The following is a 16,020-nucleotide window of genomic DNA, read 5'->3' on the forward strand; positions in this document are numbered from 1 at the left end:
GTAACTCTCCTTCCTCGACTTTCTCCGCTTCTTGCCGCCCTTTGCTGACGGTTTACTCACAGTTTTCTTGGCGCCCTTCTTAGCAGCTGCTTTCTTCTTCTCCTCAACCATCTTCAGATTCAATTTCAGACACAGAAATAAACCAAACCCCTTCCGAGTGCGGATTAAATAGACAATCCCACAGCTCTATGCTAATGAGGGATGGGGGAAAGTAAAGATTGTGATTGGGGAATTGGCAGAGATGTCACAATGGTTTTATATTGTAATTCTCTAATTGGTGTCTTTCGCCATCCAATCAGATTAAAGATTTGCAACCAATCACAAACACCCTTCCTGCAATCAGGAAGTATATTTCATAAAGACTCTCTACAAACCCAGTTTATTTTTAAAGATCCGCTCCCTGTGTAAACCTCCCTGGAAATGTCCTGGCTGTTTTTGGGAGGACTCTTATGTGTCCTTGTGTCTCTGCTATTGTAGGTGAGTGTGCAATTAATTCAATTCTTTCACTCTCTTTTGTGTTTGAGTGTGTTCTGTCATTCGGTAGCTCTCAGTGTCTGATGCTGTATGGATTCATTCTGTATCTCTCAGACTCTAGTACTGTGTTTGAGTTTGACATCCATTCTGTATCTGTCAGACTCTAGTACTGTGTTTGAGTTTGACATCCATTCTGTATCTGTCAGACTCTAGTACTGTGTTTGAGTTTGACAACCATTCTGTATCTCTCAGACTCTGGTACTGTGTTTGAGTTTGACATCCATTCTGTATCTGTCAGACTCTGGTACTGTGCTTGAGTGTGAGGAGATGAGGTGGAGTGTTGTGGCGAGGATGATGGAACAGAGCATTGGTGTGATGAGACAGCCTTGCTTGAGCCCAGCTTATATTAGCATTGGTTCAGTGGTAGGGCTGTTGGGAAGGATTACAGCTTGCATGTCGTCATGCAGTCATCGGAGGATGGTGACGAATTTCTCCAGGCAGCCAAATTTGAGGAGGACGTTCCATAATCCCTCTCGGTTGGTCGAGTTGAAGGCCTTTGTCAGGACAGAGATGGCCATGTGTAAAGGTTGTTGCTGCTCCCTACATTTTCTTGAAGTTGTCTTGCTGTGAAGATCATGTCCACTGTGCCTCTTGATGGACAGAATCCACATTGTGATTCCAGTAGGAGGTCTTCAGCCACGGGGAGGAGGCAGTTGAGGAGGACTCTTAGGATGACCTTCCCTGTGGTGGACAGCAGGGATACCCCTCTGTAGTTACCACAGTCTGTCTTGTCACCTTTTTTTGAAGATGATCACAATTACGGCATCTCAGATCCCCTGGCATGCTCCCTTCCTTCCAGATGAGGGAAATGAGACCATGTATTTGTGTCAAGAGTGATTCTCTGCTGTATTTTAGAACTTCGGTGGGAATTCCATACATGCCAGCGGCCTTATGGATTTTTAGCTGTCAGTTTGCCTTTTCAGTCTCTGTCAGTCTGGAATTGTGCTGACAGCACGTTGGTAGCATGCTGTGGAATGTAGTCAAGGACGGGGGCCCGTCATTTTACTTTTATTTTTAGTTATTTCTTTTTTCTTTTTTACATTTTTTACAATTTTTTTTCTTTTGTTCATTTAATTTCATTGTAGTTTGTTCAGTTTGCTTACCCACTGTTTTTTTTGACTGCATTTGTTGACAACGCTATCGGTAGGTGGCGCTGTTTTGGCACATGCGCAAATACAGCATGTGCCACTAAAACGTCACGACTTGCGACTGTAGCAGCTGCCAGGACTAAAGATGGCGCTGGTCAAAGAATCACACAGAGGCAACCTAACAAACACGTGGCAGCATACAATGGCCGGAGTGAAAGAGTGGCGGGGGGCCGGGGAGTGCAGCGCGGGGGGCTGGGGAGAGCAGCGCGGGGGGGGGGAGCGCCGGCGGCCGGGGTGGGGGGGGGTGTGGGGGTTGGGGAGGGGGAGAGCTAGGGGAAAGAGGGAGGGGGGAAAGAGAGGGGGGGGGAAGAGGGTGGGGGAGAGCGGGGGGGTGTGGGCGGCCGTGGGGGAGAGTGTGGGGGGAGCAGCGGAGTGGAAGAGGAGTGCCTTTTTCTGCGTATGCACCATAAACACAACAGCAAAAGACTTACCAGCCAGTCCCTGCACCTGGTGACACCAAGGTCTTTGGCCGCTCGCTCCCCGCGGCTCTCTACGGCCTCTCGCTTCCGGACCTCTCCATTCAGCCATTCCCTCCAGCTGCGGATGCCCAATCCAGTTGCTTTCTCCCCTACCCAGTTGCTTTCTCCCCTACTTCTCAACGGTACTTCAGGCATTGCAACTGTCTAGTCCCTGCCTTTTGCATGCTCCCTCTCCCCACCCCTCCCCGCTCTCCCCCCCCCCACCTCCCCCTCTTCACCCACCCCTCTATCCCCCTCTTCACCCACCCCTCCCTCTACCCCCCTACCTCCACCCCTCCACCACTGTTGAATATCTGAAGTGCAATTGCAAAGTCGGGGAAATAGCATCCAAAACAAAACCTCAACAATTCTGGTTTTAATTATTGAGAAGTTTTATTAAGTTCATTAAGCATCCGAGGAACTGCTGTGCATGGATACATGAGTGTTGTGTCCAGCATTCCCGTGAGACAGACAGACAGACAGACTCTGCTATGCACAGCTAAAGAGATTGTTCCTGGAGAGCCTTGTGGTGAATGAACACTTGGCTCTCTATTCCACTACTGTATTGTTCATGTGAAGAAGGCAAAGTCACAAGAGTCTGAGCTCAGTCTATTCTTGGTGAATGTTCCCCAAGCGCATCCCAATGTGCACTCCCAATTCATCCATAAACGCAATGTTCTTTTCCACATCGGGACAAGCTCCGCAGCATGATCCAGTTGCCTTCGTTGCTTGAATGCTGACCTTAAGTCTCAAGGATTGTTTTCTCGACGGCATGTTTTACATGAAAAGAAATAAAGCAAATCAGAGTCAGAGCTTGCCTCCCTCCATCCACTGAAATTACTGTTGTGCACACCTTTTTAAGTTCTGCAGTGAAGCCACCAATTGATAATGTCGCCAATGAAGCACTTATTACCCACCTCAGATGCAGGAATCAGCACATCCTTGCGTCCTCTCCTGCACTGCCTCCTTTGCTTGAATGCCGTCCTTAAGTCTCAAGGATTGTTTTCTCAAGGGCGCGTTTTACATGAAAAGAAATAAGGAAAGAACAGGAGTGTCAGAGCTTCCCTCCCTCCAATGAAATTACTGTTGCGCATGCTTTATGCTCTGCAGGATAGGCATGTACTGATAACACCGCCAATGAATCACTTAGTACCCACCTCAGCTGTAGGAGTCAGGATGATGTAACTGCCCCTATCTCGTGATTGTTCAATGCTGCTCTCAGGGAAAACATGAACGATGTGAGGGTGCTGGAAAAAGAAGCACATTTCTTTTGGACTATGAACATAAGCAGGTCATTTAGCCCAGCTGTTCCCTGCTAGTAGTTATGTTACTCCTGCGCCTTCCCATACGCTCCCATTTAATCCTGCCTACTACTATCAGCATCACCTTCCATTTCTTTCACTCTTACCTACCTTTGCCTTAAAGCAACACTGAGGATGGAGAATGGTGTGGCTGCACTCCCACCTCACCAGTTGTGTACTCAGCAAGAGCATTCACATTTGTGCTCCCACTGGACACGGCATGAGATGGCTGTGTGTCCATGTGCACTGCTCGGATGGGTGCAGGAACAAGTGGCTGTGTGTCCATGTGAACTGCTCGGATGGGTGCAGGAACAGGTGGCTGTGTGTCCATGTGCACTGCTCGGATGGGTGCAGGAACAGATGACTGTGTAACTGAACAGCAAGGAGAGGGTACCGCAGGTGGGGGAAGTGGAGCTTTGAACAGGCAGGCATATGTTCAGGAAGGCTATTAAGGGACCACATGAGATGAGATAAGAAATACAGAATGCACTCCATTGAAACGTTACAAAAACGAAAGTGACCGTTTAGATGGAAGGTTGTTCGCTGGACTGCAGCACATGTACTGCCTGCACACAGCAACTTACAACAGGGACTGGAGCACATGCAGTGCCCCAGACAATGGAAATGTTTTCAGAACAACTTACCTTGGAACAATCTCCTCCGTCTAATAAAAATGAAGCAAATCTCCATAACGAATAAATAATTGAGAGAAAATGCCCGACGAAACCTCTCCTCCTTCCACTTTCAAAAACTCGCGCCGAAGCTTTGACGCATGCGTCAATATCGGAAGATTGACGCATGCGTGAATAACCGGTGGCGTTGCATGAAGCGCATGCGCAGAGGCCAACCTGGCGCGTTGCCCGAGGACGACGACGTAACGCGATGACGTCACCAGCGCATGCGCAAACTGGTCCTGGCAAGCTGGAACGCAGCGCATGTGCAGAGAGCAGGAGACCATCTGCGCATGTGCACACCGCGGCGCAACCTGATGACGTTGGCGCTGGCCAGCGTTGTCAGGAATCACTTTGTTTTTTCTTCATGTTTGTACTTGCTGCTGTTCAATCGTCAGTCCGTTAACACCCTATCTGTACTAATGCTTTGTCTTTCAACACACCATTAACATATTGTTTGCCTTTGCTCCATGACCTCTTGGTCAGCTATGTGGCCTTGTCCATTCTACTCCTTCTCCTTTGTTATCTCTTGCCCCACCCCCGGCTTACTTGCTTATAACCTTTGACATTTCTAATATTTGCTAGTTCCGAAGAAGGGTCACTGACCTCAAACGTTAACTCTGCTTCTCTTTCCACAGATGCTGCCAGACCTGCTGGGAAACTATTTAACCTATGTTGCCTCCAGTCCAGATGCAAGGTTATTCCAACCTCTGTCATCGAGCTGCAGTATGCTGATGACGCTGGCATATGCACACCCTCAGAGGCCAAGCTTCAAACCCTTATCGATGCATTCACAGAGGCATATGAAATAATTGGCCTTAAGCTAAACCTCCAGAAGACAAAGGTCCTCTACCAACCTGCTCCCTGACACTGTCCCCCGACTATCAAGATCCACGGCGAACCACTGGACAATGTGGATCACTGTTCATACCTTGGGAACCTCCTGTCACCAAGGACAGATATCGACGATGACACTCAGCATCGCCTCCAGTGTGTCAGCGCAGATTTCAGTTGTCTGAGGAAAAGAATGTTTGATGAGAAAAACCTCAAATCCGACACCAAGCTCTTGGTTGACATGGCTGCAGTGTTACCTGCCCTCCTGTATGTGTCAGAAACATGGATACTGTACAGCAGACATCTCAAAGCCCTGGAGAGATATCACCAGTGGTGCCTCCGCAAGATCCTGCAAATTCAGTTGCAAGACAGGCGCACCAATATCAGTGTCCTCTCTCAGGCCAACATCCCCAGTATCCAGACACTGGTCATGGTGAGTCAGTTATGTTGGGCGGGCCACATTATCCACATGCCCGACACCAGAGTCCCAAAACAAGCTTTCTACTCTGAGCTCCGTCAGGTCAAGAGGCTACTAGGAGGGCAGAGCAAACGTTACAAGAATTTCCTTTCAACACTCCCTGAAAAAACATGACATCTGCACTGATTCATGGGCATCTCTTGCCCGAGACCACCCAAAATGGAGAAGAAGCATCCGCGAAGGTGCCAACCAGTTCAAAATTCATCGACATGCCCAGTAAGCAACCAAATGCAAACATTGGAAGGAGTACTTGGAAATTGGAGAATCCCCTTCACCCACCTCATCAGACACCATCTGCCCCACCTGTGGCCGAGTGTCTGGATCCAGAATTGGACTATTCAGTTACCTAAGGACACACAACCCTGGAGTGGAAGAAAGTCCCTCCTTCCCGAGGGACTGCCTAAGAAGACGTTTAGTGTGACATACATTCTGCATCTGTCAGTCTCTGGTATTGAGTATGAGTGTGGGATTCATTCAGTATCTGTCGGTATCTGGTACTGTGTTTGAGTGCAGTTTTCAGGCTGTATCTATTAGTATCTTGTGTGTGAGTTTTGTATTCATCTGTATCTTTTAGCCTCTAACACATTATCTGAGTTTCGTAGTTATTCTGAACTGACCCTTGGTAATGTATGTGTGTTTGAGATTGACGGTTTACCTGTTAATCTGTTGTACTGTACATGAGTGTGAGACTCATTCTGTATAACTCTATCTCTGTTCCTGTTATGTGTGTGTGATTCATTCTGTATTCTCCATCACTGGTATCACATATATGTGTGGTATCAATTCCATTTCTGTTATTTCTGGTACTGTATGTGAGTGTTTATTTCATTCTGCAACTATCAGTCTCTGGCACTGTCTGCACGTTCTGGATCCATTTTGTAACTATCAGTCTCACGCAGAGTGTGAATGTGGAATTAATTTTGTATCTCTCCATCTCCAGTGTCATGTGTAAATTTGGAATTCTTTCTGAATTGGTCATTGGCACTGGATCTGCCATTCTCTAGTACAGTGTGTGAATTTGGGATTCATTCTGTACCTGTCACTCACTGGTACTTTGCGAAAGTGTGCGATACATTCTGTATCTGCCAGCCTCTGGTAGTGTGTGTGATTGATTTAGATTTTAGATTTAGAGATACAGCACTGAAACAGGCCCTTCGGCCCACCGAGTCTGTGCCGACCATTAATCACCCATTTATACTAATCCTACACTAATCCCATATTCCTACCACATCCTCACCTGTCCCTATATTCCCCTACCACCTACCTATATTAGTGGCAATTTATAATGGTCAATTCACCTATCAACCTGCAAGTCTTTTGGCTGTGGGAGGAAACCAGAGCACCCGGAGGAAACCCACGCAGACACAGGGAGAACTTGCAAACTCCACACAGGCACGACCCAGAATTGAACCCGGGTCGCTGGAGCTGTGAGGCTGCGGTGCTAACCACTGCGCCACTATGGGATGAATTAATTAGCAGTCAGTGGTGCTCAATGTGAATGTGGAAATCATTCTGTAACTCAGTCTGATATTGTTCTGTGAGGGTGGGAATCACATGTATCTCAATTCCTGATGCTGTGTGTGAGCATGGGATTCATTCTGTCCCTGTCGGTGGCACTGTATATATCTGTGGGATTAATTCTGTACCTTTCAGTCTCTGGTATTTTGTACGAAAGTGGGATTAATTCTAGATTCGCCACACACTGGTCGAGTGTGTGTGTGTAAGAAGATAATAAGAGACAAAATAGGAGCAGGAGAAGGCCATTTGGCCCATCGAGCCTGCTCCGCCATTCAATAAGATCACAGCTGTTCTGATTGTGGCCTTAATTCCACTTTCCTGCTCAACCTTTTCACATAAGACAATCCAACATCCCAGGAATCAGTCCAGTGAACTTTCTCTTAACTAATTCCAATGCAAGTGTACCCCTCCTTAAGTAAGGAGACCAAAACTGTGTGGAGTACTTTAGTTGGGATGTCACTAATGCCCTGTACAGTTATAGCAAAACTTCCCTACTTTTATACTCCATTCCCCACGCTAAAAATGCCAACATTCCATTTGCCTTCCTAATTACTTGCCTTCGCTGCATGCTAACGTTTTTGTAATTCATGTACCTGGACACCCAGATCCATTGGTACAGCAGCATTCTGCAGTCTGTCTCTATGTAAGTAATATTCTGCTTTTCTATTCTTCCTGCCAAAGTAGACAATCTCACATTTTCCCGTATTATACCCCATCTGCCAAACTTTTGCCCACTGACTTAACCTATCTATATCTCTTTGCAGACACTTTGTGGCCTCCTCACAACTTGCTTTCCTACCTATCTTTGTACCATCCATAAATTTGGCAACAGTACACTCAGTCCCTTCATGCAATTATTAATATAGATCATAAATAGTTGAGGCACCAGCACCGGTCCCTGTGGCATACCATTAGTTACAGTTTGCCAATCTGAAAATGCCCCATTTATCCCCATTCTCTGTTTCCTGTGAGTTAGCCAATCCTATATCCATGTGTGTGTAGTCTTCAGATTGTGTCTGTCAGTGTCTGGTACACTGAGTTTTGGACTCTTTCTCAATCTCTCAGTGCAACTATTTGTGTGTTAGGTTGCTTTAGATGACTCAGGCTGAGGTACTGTGAATGAGTGGAGTAATCAACCTATACCTTTCAGCATCTGGCACCTAGCATGTGTTTCAGACGATGGAGGTCGAGGTCAAGGAGGACCTCCATGAGGTGAAGAGCCAGCAGGCCTCGCTCTTTGCCACAGAGGCCTCCAAGACCACCTTCCAGTCCAGAGTCCGCTCCATCGAGCAGGATGAGATGTGCTCACATTACTTCTTCCAAAAGCTTCACAGAGAGAACTCTGTGATCAGAAGCCTGAAGGAAGAGGATGGCTCGGTAACGTCTTCGCAGTCCGACATACTAAGGATCAGCAAATCCTTTTATGCTTGGCTGTCTGACATGAAGCCCACAGACAGTGGAGCTTCCTGTGATCTATAACAGCGGTCTTAGATGATAGCATAAGGGAGCGACTGGACAAGCCGCTAACTCTGGACAAGCTGACAAATGCCGTCAAGTCCTTTGAGACGAGTAAAACTCCCAGAGGCGATGGCTTACCGGTTGAGTTGTATCCAGCCCTGTGGGAATGGATCGGCCCAGACCTGCTGGAAGTATACGAGAATATGCTCCTGGCCGGCAGCATGTCAGAATCCATGAGGAAAGGCATCATCACCCTCATCTACAAGCGGAAGGGGGAGAGGGCAGAAATTGGCAGCCCATCTCACTGCTTAATGTTGACTACAAGATTCTGTCCAAAGTCAAAGCCAGTCGAGTCAAGTCTGCTCTGGAGTTGGTGATTCACCCTGATCAGACCTGTACTGTACCCGGCACGAAGATCTCTGATAGTCTCGCGCTACTCAGGGATACGATCGCCTATGTACGGGACAGGAGGGTGGACACCTGCCTCATCAGCCTGGACCAGGAGAAGGCTTGTGACAGGATATCGCACACCTTCATGATGGATGTGCTTTCCAAAATGGGCTTTGGGGAGAGAATCTGCAATTGGATCAAACTACTCAGCACAAACATCAGTAGCGCTGTCTCAATCAATGGGTGGAAATCAGAAAGTTTTCCGATCCAATCTGGAGTCAGACAGGGCTGTCCTCTCTCCCCTGTCCTGTTTGTTTGCTGTTTGAACCCTTTGCCGAGTATATTAGAAAGGATGTGAACATAAGAGGGGTGACAATCCCAGGCAGAGGAGACACTCAGGTTAAAACTTCCCTGTACATGGATGACGTCGTCATCTTCTGCTTGGACTCGCTGTGTGTGCGCAGACTGATGAGCATCTGCGACCAGTTCGAACTGGCCTCGGGAGCCAGAGTTAACCATGGCAAGAGCGAGGCCATGTTCTTTGGGAACTGGGCTGACCAATTCTTTGTCCCCTTCACCATTAGGTCACAGTACCTGAAGATGCTGGGAATATGGTTCGGAAGGGCCGGGGCGTGCACCAAAACCTGGAAGGAGTGAGTAGCCAGTGTACAACATAAGCTGAGCATGTGGGAGCAGCAACCTCTCTCCATTATGGGTAAGAACCTGGTCATCAGATGCGAGGCGCTCACGTTGTTGCTGTACATGGTGCAGGTCTGGCACATACCCCATTCCTGCACTGTGGCGGTCACCCAAGCCATTTTCCGCTTCATCTGGGGACGCAAAATGGACCGGGTCCGGAGGGACACGATGTTCAAACCTCTGGATAAGGGCGGGAAAAATGTACCCAACGTCGCCCTCATCCTGATGACTACCTTCGTGTGTGGCTGCATCGAGCTGTGTGTAGATCCCCAGTACGCAAACACCAAGTGTTGAGAAGGATGGGCCAGGTCACATTGCCGCGGAAGGCTCCGTCCAGTTAGACCGTGCCAAACCACCTATCCTTCGTGGGAAAGTTTCTGCAGAAAAACACCTTTGACCACCAACCCATCAGGCAGTGGTCTGTACGGAATGTCCTCAAGGCCCTACGGGAAAAGGAGATGGTGGATCCTGTTGGATGGTTCCCCAAGCAGACTGCCAAAGTCATTTAACAGAATGCCTCATCACCAGAACTTTCAAACAAGCACCAAGATGTAGCTCGGCTGGTGGTGAGAAGAGCCCTCCTCGTCAGATCCTTCATGCACGCCCGAAGTCTCACACCCTCCACACAATGCCCTTGAGGTGGCTGTGGTGGGGAAGAGACGATTGCCCACCTCCTTCTGGAATGTGTCTTTGCAAAGCAGGTGTGGAAAGAGATGCAGTGGTTTTTGTCGAGGTTCATCCCAAGCAGCTCTGTAACACAGGAGTCTGTGCTCTATTGGCTGTTCCCAGGGATGCACACAGAGATAAACATCAACTGCTGCTGGAGGACTATCAATTCGGTCTGCCCCACGAAACTTGCTGGTCTTCCAGCACAAAGAGTTGTCCACGATCAAATGTTGCAGACTGGCACATTCCAAGGTCCAGGACTGCGTGTTGAGGGACGCACTAAAGCTTGGGGCAGCCACAGCAAAGGCTCAATGGAGAAAGACCACTGTGTAAGGTCCCCCCACCAAGCTGAACTGAGCAGCTGGTTCCAAGGAAAACCCCTCGAACTGTATCTGGAAAATATTTGTTTGCTGTAAAATGTACATGGTACGTAAAATGAAATGGAAGTGTTGTGAGGCAACTCACTCCTGTATTGAGGGAAACTGATCTCCTTCGCAATCTTTGTATTGTCTGACTCGATGATGTTTGGAACTGTTTTGTAATGTTTTTTTTTACAGATTTTTATGAATTAAGTATATTTTGGAAATAAAAAAAAGTCTGGAAAAGGAAAGACCGGCGGGAAAGCTCGGGCCAAGGCCAAGCCTCAATCCTCCGTGGCTGGACTGCAGTTCCCGGTGGGCCGTGTTCACAGGCTCCTGAGAAAAGGCAACTATGCTGAGCGTGTGGGTGCCGGAGACCCGGTCTATCGGGCTGCTGTGCTCGAGTATCTGACTGCTGAAATCCTCGAGATGGCTGGTAATGCAGCCCGGGACAACAAGAAGACCCGCATCATCCCCAGACACCTACAGCTGGCCGTCCGCAACGACGAGGAGCTCAACAAGCTGGGAGGAGTGACCATCGCTCAGGGCGGGGTGCTGCCTAATATCCAGGCCGTGCTGCTGCCCAAAAAAACCAGCGCTCAGAGCTCCCAGAAAAAGTAAAGCGGCCAAAATGTCATCTAATAAACCAAAGGCTCTTTTCAGAGCCACCCACAGTCTCTGTGAAAGGGCTGATTACTGTCTAATTCCAACACGCTGGTAACAGGAATGGAAACTATTTAAAATGTTTAAGCAATTATTTCAGTGACTTCTCACTGTCTCCCTGAAGCCTGTGTGAAGGGGAATTACCAATTGTCCATAATTTATTACTTCCACACGGAGTTGAAGTTATTTGTCCCATTATAGATTGCTAAATAGAGTTGTTTACCGCCAGTTCCAACAGTTGACAACAATTGACAAATTAAAGCTGCTTGTGAAATAGCGCCAGGAATTTGTGATGGTAAAAGTGGAATATGGAAACAGGTTTTTAAATCGTTACTGGACTTTTATTAATTATTTCCAAAATATACATTATTCATAAAAATCTGTAAAAGGTACATAACGAAACAGTTCTAAACAGCACCAAGTCGAAAATTACAAACAGTGCAAAGGAGGTCAGTTTCCTTCATTGCAGGAGTGAGCTGCCTCACAATCCTTCCATTTCATTTTCCATGCCATATACATTTTACAGCAAACGAAAATTTTCCCGATACAGTTCGAGGGGTTTTCCATGGATCCAGCCCCTCCATTCAGCTTGTTGGGGGGACCTTACACAATGGTCTTTCCCCATTGAGCCTTTGCTGTGGCTGCCCCAAGCTTTAGTGCGTCCCTCAGCACGTAGTCCTGGACCTTGGAATGTGCCAGTCTGCAACATTCGGTCGTGGACAACTCTTTGCGCTGGAAGACCAGCAAGTTTCGTGCAGACCAAAGGGCGTCTTTCACCAAATTGATAGTCTTCCAGCAGCAGTTGATGTTTATCTCGGTGCGCGGCCCTGGGAACAGCCCGCAGAGCACAGACTCTGGTGTGACAGAGCTGCTTGGGATGAATCTAAACAAAATCCACTGCATCTCTTTCCACACCTGCTTTGCAAAGACACATTCCAGAAGGAGGTGGGCAACCATGTCCTGCCCGAACACACACCTTCCCTTTTGTTCTCTTCCCCACCTCCACCGACCATCCCCCCACCCCACCACCGCCCCTCCCCCCCCCGCTCCCGCCACCCCTCCGCCATCCCCACTTCACTTTCCTAAAACCTATTACCTTGAGTGTGGGACAAATTCCATCAATCTTTTGTACTGTGTGAGATTAATTTTGTCACACTTTCTGGTACATTATATGAAAGCAAATGTAATTCTAAATCTATCTCTGTTGTACTGTATCTGAGTGTGAGATTATTTCAGTGTCAGTCTATGGAACTAAATGTGATTGTGTGATTCATTCTGTATGTCAATCATGAGTATTGTATGTGAATGTGTGGCAGCTTCTGTATTTATCTGGTACTGTGGGTGAATGTGGATATCATTCTGTATCTGTCAGTGTCTGGAACTAAATGTGAGTGTGAGATTCATTCTGTATGCACCAGTCTTACAGGCAGAATGTGATTGTTTGATTCATTTTCTATGTGTCAGTCGAAGGTATTATGTATGTGCGGGGTTTTGATTATGTGTCTGTCACTTTATGTGAGCTTGGGTCTCATTGTACATTTGTCAGTCTCTGGTTCTTTCTGTGAGAGTGAGATTAACTCTCTATCTGCTGGTCTCTGAAATTAATTGATTTTGTGACTCACTCTGTGTCCGTCAGTCTATGATACTGTGAATAAGTGGGGGATATATATGGTGTCTGTCTGAACTTGGTATTGAGTGTGATCGTAGGATTCATTGTCTATTGGTCAATATCCAGACTGAATGTGAAATAAGATGCATTCTGTCCATGAAAATCTCTACTATTCTATGCAAGTGACCTCTGTAATATGCCTGTCAGTCTTTGGTACTGTATCTGATTGTGTTATTGACTCAATACCTTTCAGGTTTTGGTACTATGTATGGGTGTGGTTCAAGTTCTGCATGTCAATCTCCGATGGGAGTATGGATATCATTTATGTATCTGTCAGTCTCTTGCAATGAATGCAAGTGCGGGATTAATTCTCTTTTCAACAGTATCTGGTACTCACTGTGAGCATGTGACTCCTACAGTATCTGTCAGTGTTTGCTATTGTATGTAAATGTACAATTCCTCCTATGTCTTTCAGTGCCTAGTACAGTGTGTATGGGAGTAATTCTGTACCTGTTAGTATCTGGTACTGAATGAGATTGTGGGATTCATTCTGTTGTCTGTCAATCTCTGCTAGTGTATGTGAGTGATATCTGTTATGCATATATTATTTTCTGGTACTGGAAATGAATGTTGGATTTATTCTTTCGCTGTTAGTCTCTGGTACAACGTATAAGTGTGGGTCCCATTCAGTATTAGTCAATTTCTGGTACAGTCTGCATGTGCACATCCAGAGCTCATTCTGCATTTGGCAGTCTCTGGTACTTAATGTGTGTTGCAATTCACTTTTTATGTGTCTGTTTCTGGGACAGTCAGTTAAAGTGGAATTAATTTTGTATCTCTCAGCTACTGGTATTGTCTACAAGTCTGAGACATTCTGTATCTATGAGACTCTGGTGCAGGATTCCTCTGTACCGGTACTTAATATGTATCTCAGGGATAGTATTGAGAACTATTTGTTTAACGCCATAATGTATCACAATTTGCCTCATTTTAACTGTGTTTTATTGAGTTGTGGTGTGAGAGTTTATGGAACATAGGAGCAGGACACCCAGCATGCTCTGCCATTCAATAGGATCAGGACTGATCATCCACTTCAATGCCTTTTTCCCACATTATCCTCATATCCCCTTATGTCATTTGTATTTAGAACTCTGTCAATCTCTGCTTTAAACATACTCAATGACTGAGCTTCCACAGTTCTCTGGGGTAGAGAATTCCTAATGTTTAACAACACTCTGAGTAAAGAAATTTCTCCTCATCTCTGTTTGTTTTGGACTAGTATTTAGTCTGTAACGCTGAACACATTTGTGAATGATGACATATATTACAAACTCACAAATGCTGTGCTCAGTATAATTAGAATCATTGAATTGATACTCTATCTTTCATTACAGCTCTGACAGAGATTATTGGATTGGTATGTAATGTGTAGTGCAGTCTGCACTAATTGGCATAATACTGTAACTTTCCTTTTGATACTGTATGAGATGTTTGTACTACATTGTAATCTGTCTCTCAGTCTGCACTCTGGTCTACATTCTTAGGATTCATTCCGTACCTTTCCATCAGCTGCTCTACCTTATATTTAATTTGTAGCTTCGGCTGCACTTTTGTGAGATTGATCCGGTGCCTTTCAATCTGATAGTGCATGTGATTTTGAACTGAGATCAATGGACCTATCTTTCTGCAGTACTGAGTTGGGGTGAATTGGAAACAACTTCTGCCTCGCCTGCATTGTTTGACTGTCTGCTGGATTGAAAATTTGTCTCTGGAACTTGAGATCAGTGCAAGTCTGACTATTTCTGCTCTCTGTGACTGTTGAACTCATGGCCTGTCTGTCTCTGTGCTCTGGGAGTGATAATGTACCTACTCTGTGTTAGAAGGAGTGGACTACACTTTTCCTTGTGCCGGGGAATCATCACATTCCTTCAGGTTCCTTCAAGGTTTTACCTACAGAAGGAGAGAAAAATATCTCTTGTAACTCAAGATCAATTGAGGTGTAAGCTAGAAAAGACATTGTTACGATGAGGTGAGAAAGGGGTCGAAGGTTCCCCCTCTCAGCCTCTTCCTTGCCTGTAACAGGGTTTAACTTTTTAAAACACCATGTTTTAGCTCCACTGCTCTCGGATTGCAATGGCAAAGAAATCAATCAGACAGGTTTTCTCAGATTTAAAAAGGAACAGTGTAAATTTATTAACGTTAAAAATCTAATTCAGTTAAAATGATTAAAGATATGCAGCGCAACCACGCTAGCATGCATATGTGATAAACAGACACACAAATAGAAATGGAAAAGGAGAACAGATTTGAAGCAATAGCTGTAGTTCTGTTACTAGATTTGGGTTTGATTTAAAGTCTTTGATTACACAGTTATGTCTTGCAGTACTTGTTGGGGCCAGGTGCACACTTTCAAACTTGTTTTGCTGGTCTTTTCTCTTGATGCTTGAGTTACTCCCATGGGTCCCTGGAACTCTGCGTGTGTGTGTGTGTGTGTGAGAGAGAGAGAGAGGGAGAGATCTGCCTTCTCCATTGTCTTCAAATTGCAGTCTCTGTCTTTCTGTGTGGCACAATTCAAACCCCAAGTTGCCCAGGGGGTTAGTCATGTGACTAGCTCCATATTTGGTACAGTCTTTCCTGACAGATTTTGTGGATTCCTTCAAGCTTAACAGACACTCTCGTGGTGGTGGGAGGGTGGGGGTGGAGGGAGAGGGGAGTGTGGTTGCGCGTGGGGGGGGGGGGGGGGTGGTTGCGTGGGGAGGGGGGAGTGGAATGCAGTATCTTACACATTCAATGTCTCTTGATCATCTCTATTGACAACCCCATCTGGCTAATTGAATCAGGGAGCACTCCTACTGTCTTCTTCAGTCTTTTAGAATGCAAATGTGCAGCCATATTTTCAGCCATTGTTGTGGTCTTTTTAAACAAGGTATTTCAAGTCCATAACAGTTCAAAAAATAATGTTCCATATGACGAAATTAATATGTCTCATTTTTGGCAGGTGTGGTTTTTGGCATAACATGAATTTAATATTTCAATTAATAATCATTATGACCAACCAGGAATACAAAGAGTGTCAGTGTCTGATTCCACTGCAGCACTCAGCTTCTGCTGATCAGGTTTGCTTTGGTAGTTTTACAAGTTAGTGACATCAAGGAACAACCCAACATCTGCACTGCTCCATGAATGGGAATACCTGCTGGAGCAGGGATGTATGCATAAGTCAGGTTTTATTTC

The 16,020-nt window shown here is 46.1% G+C and overlaps 1 long non-coding RNA gene across 1 annotated transcript; it reads left to right on the forward strand.

Annotated features, from left to right (window-relative positions):
• The first annotated feature begins 368 nt into the window (after window positions 1–368).
• Window positions 369–11,135, forward strand: LOC137364162 (uncharacterized). Its single transcript, XR_010972983.1, has 3 exons — window positions 369–477; window positions 4,751–9,505; window positions 10,713–11,135. It is a non-coding gene; the product is annotated as an uncharacterized lncRNA (long non-coding RNA).
• The last annotated feature ends 4,885 nt before the right edge of the window (window positions 11,136–16,020 follow it).

Source organism: Heterodontus francisci, unplaced genomic scaffold, assembly GCF_036365525.1.
Source record: "Heterodontus francisci isolate sHetFra1 unplaced genomic scaffold, sHetFra1.hap1 HAP1_SCAFFOLD_632, whole genome shotgun sequence".
Lineage (NCBI taxonomy): Eukaryota > Metazoa > Chordata > Chondrichthyes > Heterodontiformes > Heterodontidae > Heterodontus > Heterodontus francisci.